The 13,770-nt window shown below is 36.9% G+C and overlaps 1 protein-coding gene across 8 annotated transcripts in view; it reads left to right on the forward strand.

Annotated features, from left to right (window-relative positions):
- Positions 1–13,770, forward strand: part of RFX3 (regulatory factor X3) — a 238,959-nt gene that overhangs the window by 2,810 nt on the left and 222,379 nt on the right. The window lies entirely within an intron of this gene.

Raw genomic sequence — 13,770 nt, forward strand, 5'->3', positions numbered from 1 at the left:
TTTAGTATTCCTCACCACACTTACTTTAAAGGAGCTGTTGCATGAGGTAATTGAAAATAGTGCCACGTCACATCAGCTAGCATCATAGACTTTTACAAAGAAAAGCAGCATTAACAATTTGTTCCCACCTTAACGTTTTAATGTTTCATAGATGGGATCTTCATTATGCATTTTGATTCCCCAGTGCCTTCAGCTATCAGAATACCAGATGTTTGCGATGTCAGACAGCCTTTTGATAATAAAATGGTTTGTGATTTTTATTCACGTGTTTGTGGTTTAGAGTACATAGCTGAACAAGTGTGATTAAAAATGCATTTTAATGCACTTGCACATAGCTTCATTGAGTCTTTGTGAGTTCTGTGCCCTGGTGTGTTAGCTAACTTGCATTGTGCTGGAGTAGACAGATATTTTTTTGGCAATGTATTCAAAAGAAATAAAATAGGAGTCCATGACCTGCCATTTTTATATAGTTTAAAATCCTTGTTTTCTTCATCTCCTCGGGTAACTGGGCCTTGTTTTGTTACTACTGTATATTTTCTTCTCTTCCTAAATATAGCAATTTTTTAGCTATAACAATACAGTTCTCAGAAATAAAAATGTTACTATTTCTTTTAACTTAATAAACGTCAAACTGAAAGGGAAGGATGACATATTTTTCTTTGTCCTTACCTGGAACAGAACCAGGTGTGCTTGATATGGTTAAGGAATCTAAAATGTTGCACATTTTTATCATAGTGGTTACTTTGTGGTGTAGTGAGTGTTACTGATTTTCAGGTTTTTTCCTACCTCTTCTGTCATTAAATTATTTCCTTTTCATATTCAAAATTGAGGGATGCTTTTTCATGCAAACCACAAAGGAGGCCTACCAACAGCAGACATTGACATGTGTAATATTAACAAGGGAACAGGCTTTTTCAACATATATAATGTATTCTGATTTTTTTTTTAAAGTTTGTTTTGAATTGAGATTACAGGTTGTAAATGCAACACAAATATACGGAGAATAAAAGCGAACTTTCAAAGTTATTATAGAGCTAGAGAGTGAGTTTTAAATCAAGTTCCATGTCAGATTAATATAGACTCTAATTAGAATACCAAGAAGTGTGTTTTTAAATAATGAATTAAACTATTAATTTTTCAGCCTCCTCTTGGTAAATAAACTTTTAAAAATCTGCATGTTTAAAATTGCATATTTTTTCCACCAATTATAAGTTTGACATTATTTATATGTCTTTTAATAAAGGTGGTGTTAACAGTGGTTATAGTTTTTCTTTGCTTGCAAGTTGAATGTACACACACATTTTGGAAATGTAAGATTAAGTGGATAGACTGATTTGACTAAATTTAGCTTGTTAGGGACAGATGGCTGCTTTAAACAGGTGTCACTTTCATTTCTAGTGCATTGTGCTGGGACTTCCAGTGGCTCACAAAGTCCTGTCTAAAGCAGGTGGCATCTTCTGCTTTTGTCATTAGCAAAATCTACTCTTTTATAGGTAATTATTTTCCCAGTGACTGGGTACATTATATGTGGTATAGTTTTATCAGAGTCTTAAATGGCTCCTCATAACACATTCATATATTCTCCCACGAAAGCTCGTGCTCCAAAACTTCTGTTAGTCTATAAGGTGCCACAGGACTCTTTGCTGCTTTTACATTCATATATTAAATTTTTGGATAATCCGCTTACCAAACTTTTAAATGGAGGAAAGGAAAGTATTATCGAGCAATATAAGTTAGCAGCTTTTGAATACAAGTAGGTGGAATAATTCTAATAGCTGGCTTGAAAGACAAGTAGCAAATTGCAGCTTGATGTAAAAACTTGTTTTGCTAGACAACTGACTTGTGGCTTTTTAAAATCTGACTTGTTATGACTTAATTTTTATACCAGTGAACTATAAATAGGAACATTAAATACATCTTAAGCTTCCATCTTTTATTTACAGTGTCTATTGATCTGTGGGACATTTTTATTCTTTTCATTTTATTGAATATTAACTGTTACAAGTTAAAATATTCTTAACTTTACACATTTGGAAAAAGAAAGAATTGGGTTATGAGAACTAGAGCTTTCTAGTTTTTTACTTTCTGCACCAGTGTTGAGAACAATGACTGGTGCCTATTCTTAATCTGTTACATTTCCTCTAGCAGATGCACCAGAGGGTGCTATGCTATTTCAAATAAATAAGAAAAAAAGCTAAAACGCATTGATTTATTCATATATAAAATTTATATTTTTCTATTCTTATTGTAAATCAAGATTTTTCTGTCTTTATTCTATGCATCTCCATATAGCAAGATGTTTTCCTTCTAAATACTTATAGTAAAGATTTTAGAATAATAGGCTGTTCCATAACAAATATGTATTTACACAGTATGCAGTCACAGTTTACTTAAATAAATTAGTATGTTTTAAATTTTATTAGCTGTGCTTGTATAGCAGATGTAGTTTCCACTTTTATATATCTGCTTTATATCTTTACATTATTTACTCTTATTTAAGTATATCATTGCTAAGCTCAATAGCTGAATTAATTATTTGGTTTAAGAAATTCTCACATTTTTAGTTTGGTTTAATGTACTGCCATTTCAGTTTTAACTATTATGCAAATTTTGTTTGGTTTGTTAATTATTTTGCAGCTGAGCTTTGTTTTGGAACATATATTACCTTGCATTTTTGTTGGTCAGTTGTTTTATTCCTTGCTGCAAGTCTTGCTGGAAGAAACTGGGGTCAAAGCAGATAGAACTAATTATTCTCTCATAAGTAGCAAAGAGAGTACAAGAATCTAGTGGACTGGAAGACTTGTATGTATTGTACTCCTCTACTTATTGGGACTGATGGGGTAATAGAGAGGCAGTAGCCTCTTCATATTTAAGATAACATCCAGGTTCTATTATAAATACTCTATTGTGGGTATGTATGACTGACAAATTAGGATTTCTTTTTTTACCTGTTTCATACCAAAACACAGCGTTTTTGCATGACTAAAATTAAGTATACAGTTATGGTAAAAATGACAAAATACCTTTAAAAATAATTCTACAATATCTTTGCTTTTCATAACTATAGCAAAATTGTGGGATGCAGTTTCTTACCACTTCTGTAGCTTAATAAAGTCTTCCGAATTTTTTTTTGTATATAGCATCTAATAATGTAGTGTTTGCAGCACATATTGAGCCTTCTTGAGGAGATGTGTAAAGTGGTAAAACTTGAACTCTGCTAAACTTACATTCACTCACACCAGTAGATGGGTGTAAGTAAGGGTGTCTAATTCAGTGGAATTGCCATGCTGAGAAGCCACAAAAAGATGTATTCTGCTTTAACTCACATGTTCTTACTCCTTTCTGTTAGTTGCTTTTTTTTGCTACTCTCCAGTCTTCTGGCCACTCTGTGTGAATTACACCATGCTCAGAATCTGTGGGCCAAATTTAGAAATTAAGTATTAGGTGTATTTGTAAGTTGTATGTTGGTGAGGGGGTCTAAACTGGTGCAACATGAATGTGAGGGAGCCAGAAAGGTGTACATTATACCAGTTTAGACATTCTTAAACTTATAGTAGCTTACATATAATCTTTATCTATCTAGATTCTTATATGGTATCCATCAGTACCCTAAGCTAGGGCTGAACATTATACACTAATCTCTGAATTTGACCCACTATATTAACTTATATTTTGGTAACTTCTGCCTCACTTGTTGTTAATTGGGGAAAAACTTGTTTAGCAATATTTTTAAAGTTTGCTTCCTATTATTAATGAACCCAATACATTGGAGGGTGATTCCTTAGTTCCCCTCTCTTTGAGTGTACGTGTAATGCAACCATCACATTGTACACAATGCTACCCTGTGTAACTATGTAATCCACTACCATTCTCTTGTGCCCTCTTCCCTTTTACTGTTACTGTCACTTGTGCCTTGTCTCAAATTAGATTGTAAGCTCTTCAGGGTAGGCCATATCTTCCTGTGTTTATAGTGCCTGATTGGGCTTTTGGGCACTACCACCATACAAATAAAGAACAACAGTGGGTCTTGCTTGCTATGTACCCCCCCAAGCAAGTGGCTTCCCTCTTCTGTTTTGTTACCTCAGTATAATAAAGTTAGCTGCATTTCTCCCTATTTATCATGTCAAAGGCAATTTCTAAACAATGAAACACACACTATTCAAGGCAACGATATAGAAGTGCAAAATACAGGGTACAAATGAGCAATTCTGTAAAAGGTGCCATTTGCCCAATTCACTGTACATCAGCTAAAGCCCTACTGTTAGTTTATCTGATTTCTGAGTTCTGTTTTTTATAAATAGTGTAATAATGCAATAATAATGAGGTATTGGCTTTTTTAACTTTCAGAATTTAAAATTAATATGTAGAAATTTCAGTGAAGGTAATTTTTTTAAAATATGTTTTTAGCTTGAACAAGTTAATTCACTTCGTCAGCTGAATTTTCAGTTCATGTTTTGGAATGTTCCTTCAGTTAGGTCAGTACTGATTTTTAAAGAATATTTACCTGAGATTTTATTTTTCTTTGTTGTGACTGTGTTGAATGCTCAGTGGCCAGTTAAAGATATTTTACGTACAAGTGGGTTGATAACCAGCATTGAAAATTTGATCTACTAGCCTTCAGCATGGTCAGTGACATATCGTTAGCAAACACTATAGGTACAATGGAGGATGGTCACATGAGCACAGTTAGAAATGCTGGGTTAAATTTTATTTATCATAATTTACAATATTATCTGGGTTGCTTCCTGCTTGGTTCATGTTCTGCATCACTAAAAGTTGAAGACCAAATAATACAAGATGAAAGTGTAAGTCTTAGATGAACAGGTCTTGAAAATTTTATCAGTCACCTGCTAACCGAAGGACTAAATGTATTAGCTAAAGGTAAATGAAGGTGGGACAACATTAGCAAGATCCCTGGGCAATACCCTAGCAAGAAATTAATCTGCTGGGAAGGGGGTAGATGCTGGGATTTCTACATGGGTGTGCTTTCATATCAGCCTCTGGCAAGGAGGTGTCATATAAATGTAAAGCTCCACCTCCCCTTTAATAGCTGGAATGAGAAAGGAGCTTTTTGTATTTTCTCCCTCTTCTTGAGCCTCCTGGCTGATGTTCCATAGTAGGGTCTCTGCAAAATTCTGAATGACAGATGTAAATCTGACTAGTCTTGTTAATTTCACTCTTTCGCCGCTTATCAAACCTGTGGCATGGGCAGAAGCAGAGGTACTGTAGAAAGACAGCAGATCATTGATTTACACTAGGTTCACATTTACAAGGGCCAGAAACTTCATGAAAGTTTAAATTGTGCAGAAATTGATGATTTAGTACCTCCCTGCCTCCCCCTCCCCCCATTCCAACCACCATCACCACCACCATGCTCATAAGTGAGTTTCCCACTCCCCGCTGGCAAGTGTATATTTCAAGCCCTCTTAGGCAGCATATAATGCCACATATGAAATTCATTGAAACATCATGTAAGGTCACAGAGATTGGGTCAGTTCATACATTTGACCAATGACTGTCAGGGCCCCGTTAAAAACGCTTGAAAGCATCCAACAATAACAATGGAAGCAAGGTGTGGGGGGAGGGAGGAAACTCAGATTGAAGAAGTGTCATCTGGGGTTAGCTAATACCTAACATATGGTGTTAGATAATGGTTAACAGACCACTTTCTTCTCCTGGCTCATAAACAAGGTATACAGTTTCCAGGGTTAAGACTATTTACATTTGTTTTGTGTTTTGTTGAGTGTCTTCCTGTCACCGGAGGAATTGATGGATATATTGGTAAAATGAAGCAAAGAGAACATAGAAGGTACATTTCCTTTTGTTTTGGATGAAACTTAAGTAGTGAAATTCTGCCCCCACTGAAGTCAATGGGAGATTTGCTATTGACTTCACTAGAGACAGCATTTCACCTGTGGGTTTTGACTATACCTCCAAGTTTGGAACCTAGTTTTGTTAGATGTAAGAAGACATACCCCATCCAGAGAGTGTCCACTTAACATTCTGGATTGCTGTGGTTCACACTATGACTCTTACGTGTCTATACACGCAAATACAGTCCACCTCTTTGGTGACAGTTATATACCAGCTGCTCGTTCTTGGACTGAAATGTCATTTGCATGGGCACTTACTAGGTTTGGCATGGGAGGATGTGGAATAGAGGTATATTCAGACAGACTGCTATGTTGGATAAAAATACATGCATCCATTTTCAGAAACTTTGTGTGTTTGAATCACCATTTCTGCCATAAGACTCAACTTACCTTGTGGATTCAACAGGCGGATTTTATTCAGAAAAAGAGTTGTAGTCTAAAATTGCAAAAATTCTATTATGCATCTCTTGTAATATGAGCCATGCACATTGGTGACATGTAGATCAAAAGGGAAAATTTTGTGTCATCCTTCAATCAAATCTCCATAGCCCCAGAAAGCATATTACACCTGTTTACAAAATTAAATGAATAGTTTCATGTGTTCAATCATGACCTCTGAGAAGGATAATCTGTATTCAGGTTTGTTTTAGAGATGGTTAATGAGGGTCAATTTGACCACCTATGTAATAGCTGGTTTACCATATTAACTGTTACATAGAAGATCAAGCTGGCATATATTAGCTAACCAGGCACGAGGCACTTTAAGGTCACACTACCAATCCAATCATTACTGGAAGGGAATGCTTTTGCTTTTTATTTAGTAACTGGTTTCAGTCCAACCTGAACTGGTTCATGTTACATCAAACCATTTCAGTTGAGCTACAAGTTGTGTGCTAACTGGTTACATAATTTTATAGATTCACTTTATTGCAATATACTAAGTTCAGTTATATGAAGAAAATGCAAAATCATCTGACAGTTAAATTTTAGACTTGGTTTATAAGTAAAATTAATAGTATGGTAACTTTTTCCTTCTGCTTAAGGATGATTCTTTAATAACTTTCTATGTTTATATTCTTTGGGTCAATGGAATGGATCTTATTATGTGGGCCAAATCATTCCTTCTGCTTTTTGGATGGAGGGGTTAAAATCTTGTTGGATTAAAAATAGTGAAGGGGGCATGCAATTGAGGAATGTCTCCTTCACAATGTCAATTCCTGATTCTGTAGAAACCCTGCTGTACATGCTTTGTGGTTTCAGGATCAGTCAGGTGTGAAAGGGTTGAGGCAGACAATGCCATGGAGAATGTCTCCTCTCAACCTCTTGGTCATTCCCTGCTGGAGTGAATGCAGACTATATCAGAATAATGTATGCTATTGTTTCTCTCTAAGTGCTCTGAACCCTCTTTCTCCAACAGGAAGATTCTAGGAGCAACAACCACATGGCAAACTCATGGTAGCTTTGCTGTGTTAGAGCCATGTTAACATGGAGATGAGAGCTGGGAGGCATTAGACCTCAGCATAGTTAGTATAGGGCAAACCACAGGTTTTAGGACTCCAACCTCAATCCGCTTCCCCCTCCTCCCCTTCTCTCCCTACTCCACATATTTGTTACTTCTCATAAAAATGGTGTAGCTAATTAGAACCTCTTTAGTTTCTGGAAGAGTGTAAACTTTGTCTTCTGGGAAGAATGTAACATTGTATCATCACTTGGATGCAGAGAGTTAGTTTAGTCATAGCCGGATCAAGTCATACATAATATTAGTTTGTTTTATGGTGTCCATATTATGATTTTAAAAATCTGGTTCACCTTTTATAATATTGTCACAGGGAGGGGGATAAGCACAAGAGGGTTTTGACAGCTAGGCAGCTGTTTTGTGGTTGTCTGTCATAGAGTGAAGGATACCCAAAAGCCAATTGTGATCTGAGGAGCTGCAGGATTTGCAATGTCTCTATGTGCATGACATAGTAACTTGTACTTCAGTAAGGAGGCCAGCAGGTTGCACAAGCTGGCCAAGGACATTAGCAGCTGGAACAGAATTCTTTTAATGTAGGCTTGAAGGCACATTGGACAATTGTAGGAAGAATGGAAAAGGTTGAGGGGCTGCAGAAGAGAAGAATGAGGGGGGATTTGATAGCTGCTTTCAACTACCTGAAAGGGGGTTCCAAAGAGGATGGATCTAGACTGTTCTCAGTGGTAGAAGATGACAGAACAAGGAGTAATGGTCTCAAGTTGCAGAGGGGGAGGCTTAGGCTGGATATTAGGAAAAACTTTTTCACTAGTAGGGTGGTGAAGAACTGGAATGGGTTACCTAGGGAGGTAGTGGAATCTCCTTCCTTAGAGGTTTTTAAGGACAGGCTTGACAAAGCCCTGGCTGGGATGATTTAGTTGGGTTTGGTCCTGCTTTGAGCAGGGGGTTGGACTAGATGACCTCCTGAGGTCCCTTCCAACCCTGAGATTCTATGATTCTATGATTATATATAAAACCTTCTGTTTAATCAGCTGTGTCAACCCTATAGAGTGGACCAGTTGTGACTTAACTTTATGTATAACCTTAATTTCCACTTCCCAGCTTCCCACTCTTCATAAACAAATATTTTCATTTTTATTTTTAAAGTATCTTTGCTCTACATGGATTAGTCATTGTATCGTATATTTCTTATGCGCTGATACAAAAGCTGACTGCATTCTCCTCCTAAACTGCATTTTTAAGATTTAACCTGATAGAATAGTAAGCAATAGACCTGCAACAAACCCAAAATAACTGTTCAATTTGAGAGTACACAGAACTGTGTATCCAGTTGTAAAGATCACCAAGGTGCATAAAGTTCCTGAAGAATAGAAGAAACATATAACAAATATTTCCATTGGACTAACAACCATCTATCAGGGTACAAATAGCACGTTATTCTTAAATAATAAAAATATTGTATTAGTTTCTTCCATGTAATTGACTGTCAATTTCTAAATCAGATGGATTCCCCAGGGTTTCTCAAGCTTTTTCATATTGCAAACACAGTTTAATACAAAGGTTATGTTGTGGACTGCCTCACCACCTATTAACAAGTGTACAGAACAACTTCCCTCCCATTTATGATCATATAACATCACTGTGACACATAGTGCAATTGTGTATGTGGAAAACTAATTACAATAGAACCTCAATTTTATGAATACCTGTCTTATAAACAACTAGTTATATGAACCATTTTTCTTAATCTGAGGGGGGAAAACCCATGTAATGAAAATTATGTTGATGAACAACAAGTAAATGTCCCTTCACATTCGCATGCCTTCAGTGCATTAGAAATCGCTGCAGTGGTTTTAGGTACAAGAAGGAAGGGATGCAGTGCATTGTACTGCAACTTACACACTTTACCTACTGTAATTTTGAGGTGTTGAATTTTACAAGCCTCTCAATGCCTAATTAGTTTGTACAATAGGGCTTCTGCATTAGAAACAGATTTACTGTGTATTTAACTTGTTTTAATGAAATTTAACAGCTAGAAAGTAGTAGTAGTGTCATGTGACTAAACAGTTCTCCATGGACCCTCCGCTAGAAATCTGTCGACCACCAGTGCTCTGTTTTACAGCAAGTTTTTTCCTGTTGCTGGCCAAGGCTTCTGTTTTAATTCCTTATTACTACATTTGAAACTTGACCTATCAGTATAAGTGAATAAGAGAGGGGACAGCAGCTGGAGTTTGCCACACAAAACAGGTGTTTTGTGTTACAAAGAAGCAGGATGGCTGTGCAATAGAAAAATCTCTGAGGATAGAAAAATACTGTGTAAATGTTCCTCCCCCATGCAGTGTATTACTAGTTATTTTTGTTCAGACATTTTATACTTTGAACTTTGTAATCCTTTGACTGACCACAGATTGGAAACTGTATGTACGTTTATTTGTAAAATATTTTAGTAGGAGACCCCGTGAGATATGGGATTTTATTTTCAGTGGACTCCTGAGATGACAAAAATAGCAGCAATACAGAAAAAATACATTAGGGTGAGAGAGGATTCTTTAGGGTTCTTCAAGGGAGGGTATAAGTAGGAGGAAAAAATGCGTGGTCTGAATATCACAGGAAAGAAAAACTTAGTTTCCCAATGATGTGGTATTCTAGGTATTCTTGCTTTCCAGATCCGTAATTCAGAGTTCTGCCTTGGCTGAAGGGACACAGGTAAGACAAACCTAATATCAGCATAAGATTTTCCATGAAACTTTTTAAAGTACTAAAAGAAACAGCAACCCAGAAGCTGAATGTGAAATTGACTACAAGCTTACTATAAACCAAAGCGAAACTGACCAGTAGTGTTGGTTTAGTGATTAGGGTATGAAAGTTAAGTAACTTTGGCTGCCAATACTTCATTGTGCCTCAATTTTCCCCATTTGTAAAATGGAGAGAGTAATACTTGCTTTTGTGACAGAGTGTTTTAGGATGACAAGCACTAAATGCAAAGTACTTTTTTGTGTTTTTATAACTTCAACTTTAATGATTGTGGGTTGGATTTTCAAAACTGATTTAGCAGCAAAATCCCATTGATTTCCAGTGGAATGTGTGTGCCTAAGTCACTTAGAAGCTGGTTTGAAAATTCTAAACCAAAGGCTTTCCAAGTAACAAATAAAGAAATTTTAGTTTTTACAATACAATTTTTAACTAGATAGTGTCCTTTTAACAAAAAACATAGCAAACACAAGTTTCACCTTTTTCATCTCAGCATTTAAAAATAATGTCACAAGGATAGAGGTCCCCTTGTATGTAGAATCTTGTTTGGGAGAGATTGACTGAAGCTGAGCAAAATTCCATATTTAGCTAGTTGCCACATGACTTGTAAATAAAACCTTAACAAGTGGAAAAGGTGCCTAACTGAGAGCTTGAAGATTTGTGTCTTTTCTGTCATGGGGGTAATTCTGAAAATATTTTTCCTTGTGTGGGTTACACTTTCACTAACTTCACTAAGAGTTGGATTGTATCGCAAAAGGGAGAATGGTATAGATCAGGGATCGGCAACCTTTCAGAAGTGGTGTGCCGAGTCTTCATTTATTCACTCTAATTTAAGGTTTCGCATGCCACTAGTACATTTTAATGTTTTTAGAAGTGCTCTTTCTATAAGTCTATAATATATAACTAAACTATTGTTGTATGTAAAGTAAATAAGGTTTTTAAATGTTTAAGAAGCTTCATTTAAAATTAAATTAAAATGCAGAGCCCCCCCAGACCAGTGGCCAGGACCCGGGCAGTGTGAGTGCCACTGAAAAAATCAGCTTGTGTGCCGCAGGTTGCCTACCCCGGTATAGATGACATATTTCTTGAGGACATGCAAATAGTTGTTTTAAAGTGAACTTTCCAACTTTAGAAAAACTGTGTGGGCTATAGGCTGTAAGGTTGTGAACGTTTATACGGCATAGTTCTGATTGATTGCCATTGAACTCGCTTGAATATGAGTAATTTTACCAGGTGTCCCGTATTCAGCATAGGGAAATATGGTCACCCTAACTTTAGAAAAACTGTGTGGGCTCTAGGCTCTAGGGTTGTGCATTGTATTGCACTTTATACAGTTGCAAATACAAGGCAAAGGGGGAATGATGGGGGATTTGTGGTGGTGACTACATCATTGCTGAGACCAGCTTCATATTATCTGTTTAATTGCTTCCAGGGATTGAGGACATTTCCATGGCCTATTCCTTTGGCTGGGTCAAATCAATGTAGGGGAAGCCTATTCTCAGAAGCCTGAAGTCCTCAGCAAAATTAATGTTGCTCTTTTACTCATGATCAGAACTGCTTGAGGGATGCACAGACTCATGTTGTACATATCACCAATTGTGATAAATAGTATTTTAAAAATCAAGACTATATTAGGAGCTAATCTTTTGTATTCAAAGACAGATGTTTCTTTGTTGCTTGAATCTAATTAAATGATCAAGACATGAACAAGTAAATACATATACAGAGCTTACATTTTAGTTAAATTCAAAACTGACTTCAACTTGCCTCCATCAAATCATGGTACTTCGTAGAAAGGCACATGTGACTTACTAAGGGCTTGGCTACACTTGCAGATGTACAGCGCTGGGAGTTACAGCTGTGTTCGTACAGCTGTGTTGGGAAAGCGCTGGTGTATGGCCACACTCACAGCTACCAGCGCTGCAGTGTGGCCACATTTGCAGCATTTGCAGCACTGTTGGGAGTGGTGCATTATGGGCAGCTATCCCAGCGTTTAAGTGGCAGCAACGTGCTTTTCAAAAGAGGGGGTGGGGTGGAGTGTGACAGGGAGCGGGGGAGAGAGAGAGAGAGTGGATTTTTGGAGCTGACACTGTGTGTCAGCTCCCTGCCTTGCAAATTCTGTGTCAGCCCCCTGCCTTGCAAAATCTGAAAATTTCCTCGACCCCTCATTTACTCTTAACTGCAAATAGCCTGCAGACCAGATAAGCAGCTGCTCCAACGGACTCCCTTTCTCCCCCTCTTCCCCCCCCCCCGCTGTTTCTCTCCTCAAGCAAACACTCATCCCCCTGCCTGCCTCATTCACAGCAAGGTAGTGGGTTATCTCAACTGATTGTTCACAGTCAGTTACAGATTGATCACAGCAAACAAGAGCTGTTTGTTTTTTAGATGAGCAGCTCCCGGAGCCCCGAGTTCACAACAAAACAAAGAGAGGCATCATAACAAAACAAAGAGAGTAATTTAGTTAAAAGCATTCTGGGATATCTCCTAATACCCTGGAGGCCAATAACAGCGCTGGTGTGTGGCCACACTTGACGAGCAGCGCTGCATCACCAGTGCTGCACTCATTATACCCCAAGCAGACCAGGTGTACAGCCAGCGCTGCAGCCAGGGAGTTGCAGCGCTGGATGTGCCTTGCAGGTGTGGACAGTTACTAAGTTGCAGCGCTGTAAAGCCTCCACCAGCGCTGCAACTCTCCAGTGTAGCCAAGCCCTAAGATGCTTTGCAGTAATGCCTTTTATATAGTATTACCAGTCAGACTGAACAACGAAATGCCCAATAAAACTTTTCCGAAATAATCTAGTATTGTAACAACATGACTGGCTCTTTTCTCAAAGTTACATTATTCTCTGTTTGTAGCTTTAGGAACATCTTACCCCAGTGATGCTGTATGTCTAATTTTTTCCCATGCATATTAGGGTTTCTACAAGTTAGAAACAGATTAAAATGTATGTCAGAATTGGAGTGTCAGAAAGCTTATTGAACCAGACAAGATGTTTGAACAAAATAACTGAAAGACAAATAAAATATCACTGTGTGAAAGTATATAGCAGCATTAATAATATTTAAGGTAGTTGTATATTTACTGTAATTTAGTGCGATACTGTCAGGTTAAAAAAATCATGGGCTGTGTAATGATGTCAGTTTTAAAGTAGAACAGGTATTTGAATGAGGTGGCCTTCTTACAAATGAGTAGCATTTTAAAAGCCTATTTTAAAAAGTTACCTTTTATTACTAAAAACTTCTTAGATAGTTTAAATGTGAAATATCTTATTTTATTAGTTTCCAGTTTTAAAAATCTAATTTACTTTTTCGATGGTTTACACTTTATCTATCTTATTGGAGAATATAATTAGACTGGTTAGTTTACATTAAGTTTTGTTTTCTGGTTCTTTTACAATTACAAGTTGAAGACATTGTAGGGGAATTTCAAATACAATTTTCACTAAATGAGAAGACTTGAGTTAATATTACGTTTTGTTAAGCCCTCAGTTAAAAAAATTGTCTAAATTACCTGGCAGGGTCCATTTAACAGTAAGTGCAAGAACTTTTGTCAGATTATGTGAAAAATTCAGTTAAAAATGTTCCACATTAGTTTATATTAATAGGCTTACATACCTTCCACATGCCACTTTTTAACAGATTAAAAGATACAAAATCATATCTGTGACATAATTG

This window comes from Mauremys mutica, chromosome 6, assembly GCF_020497125.1.
Source record: "Mauremys mutica isolate MM-2020 ecotype Southern chromosome 6, ASM2049712v1, whole genome shotgun sequence".
NCBI lineage: Eukaryota > Metazoa > Chordata > Testudines > Geoemydidae > Mauremys > Mauremys mutica.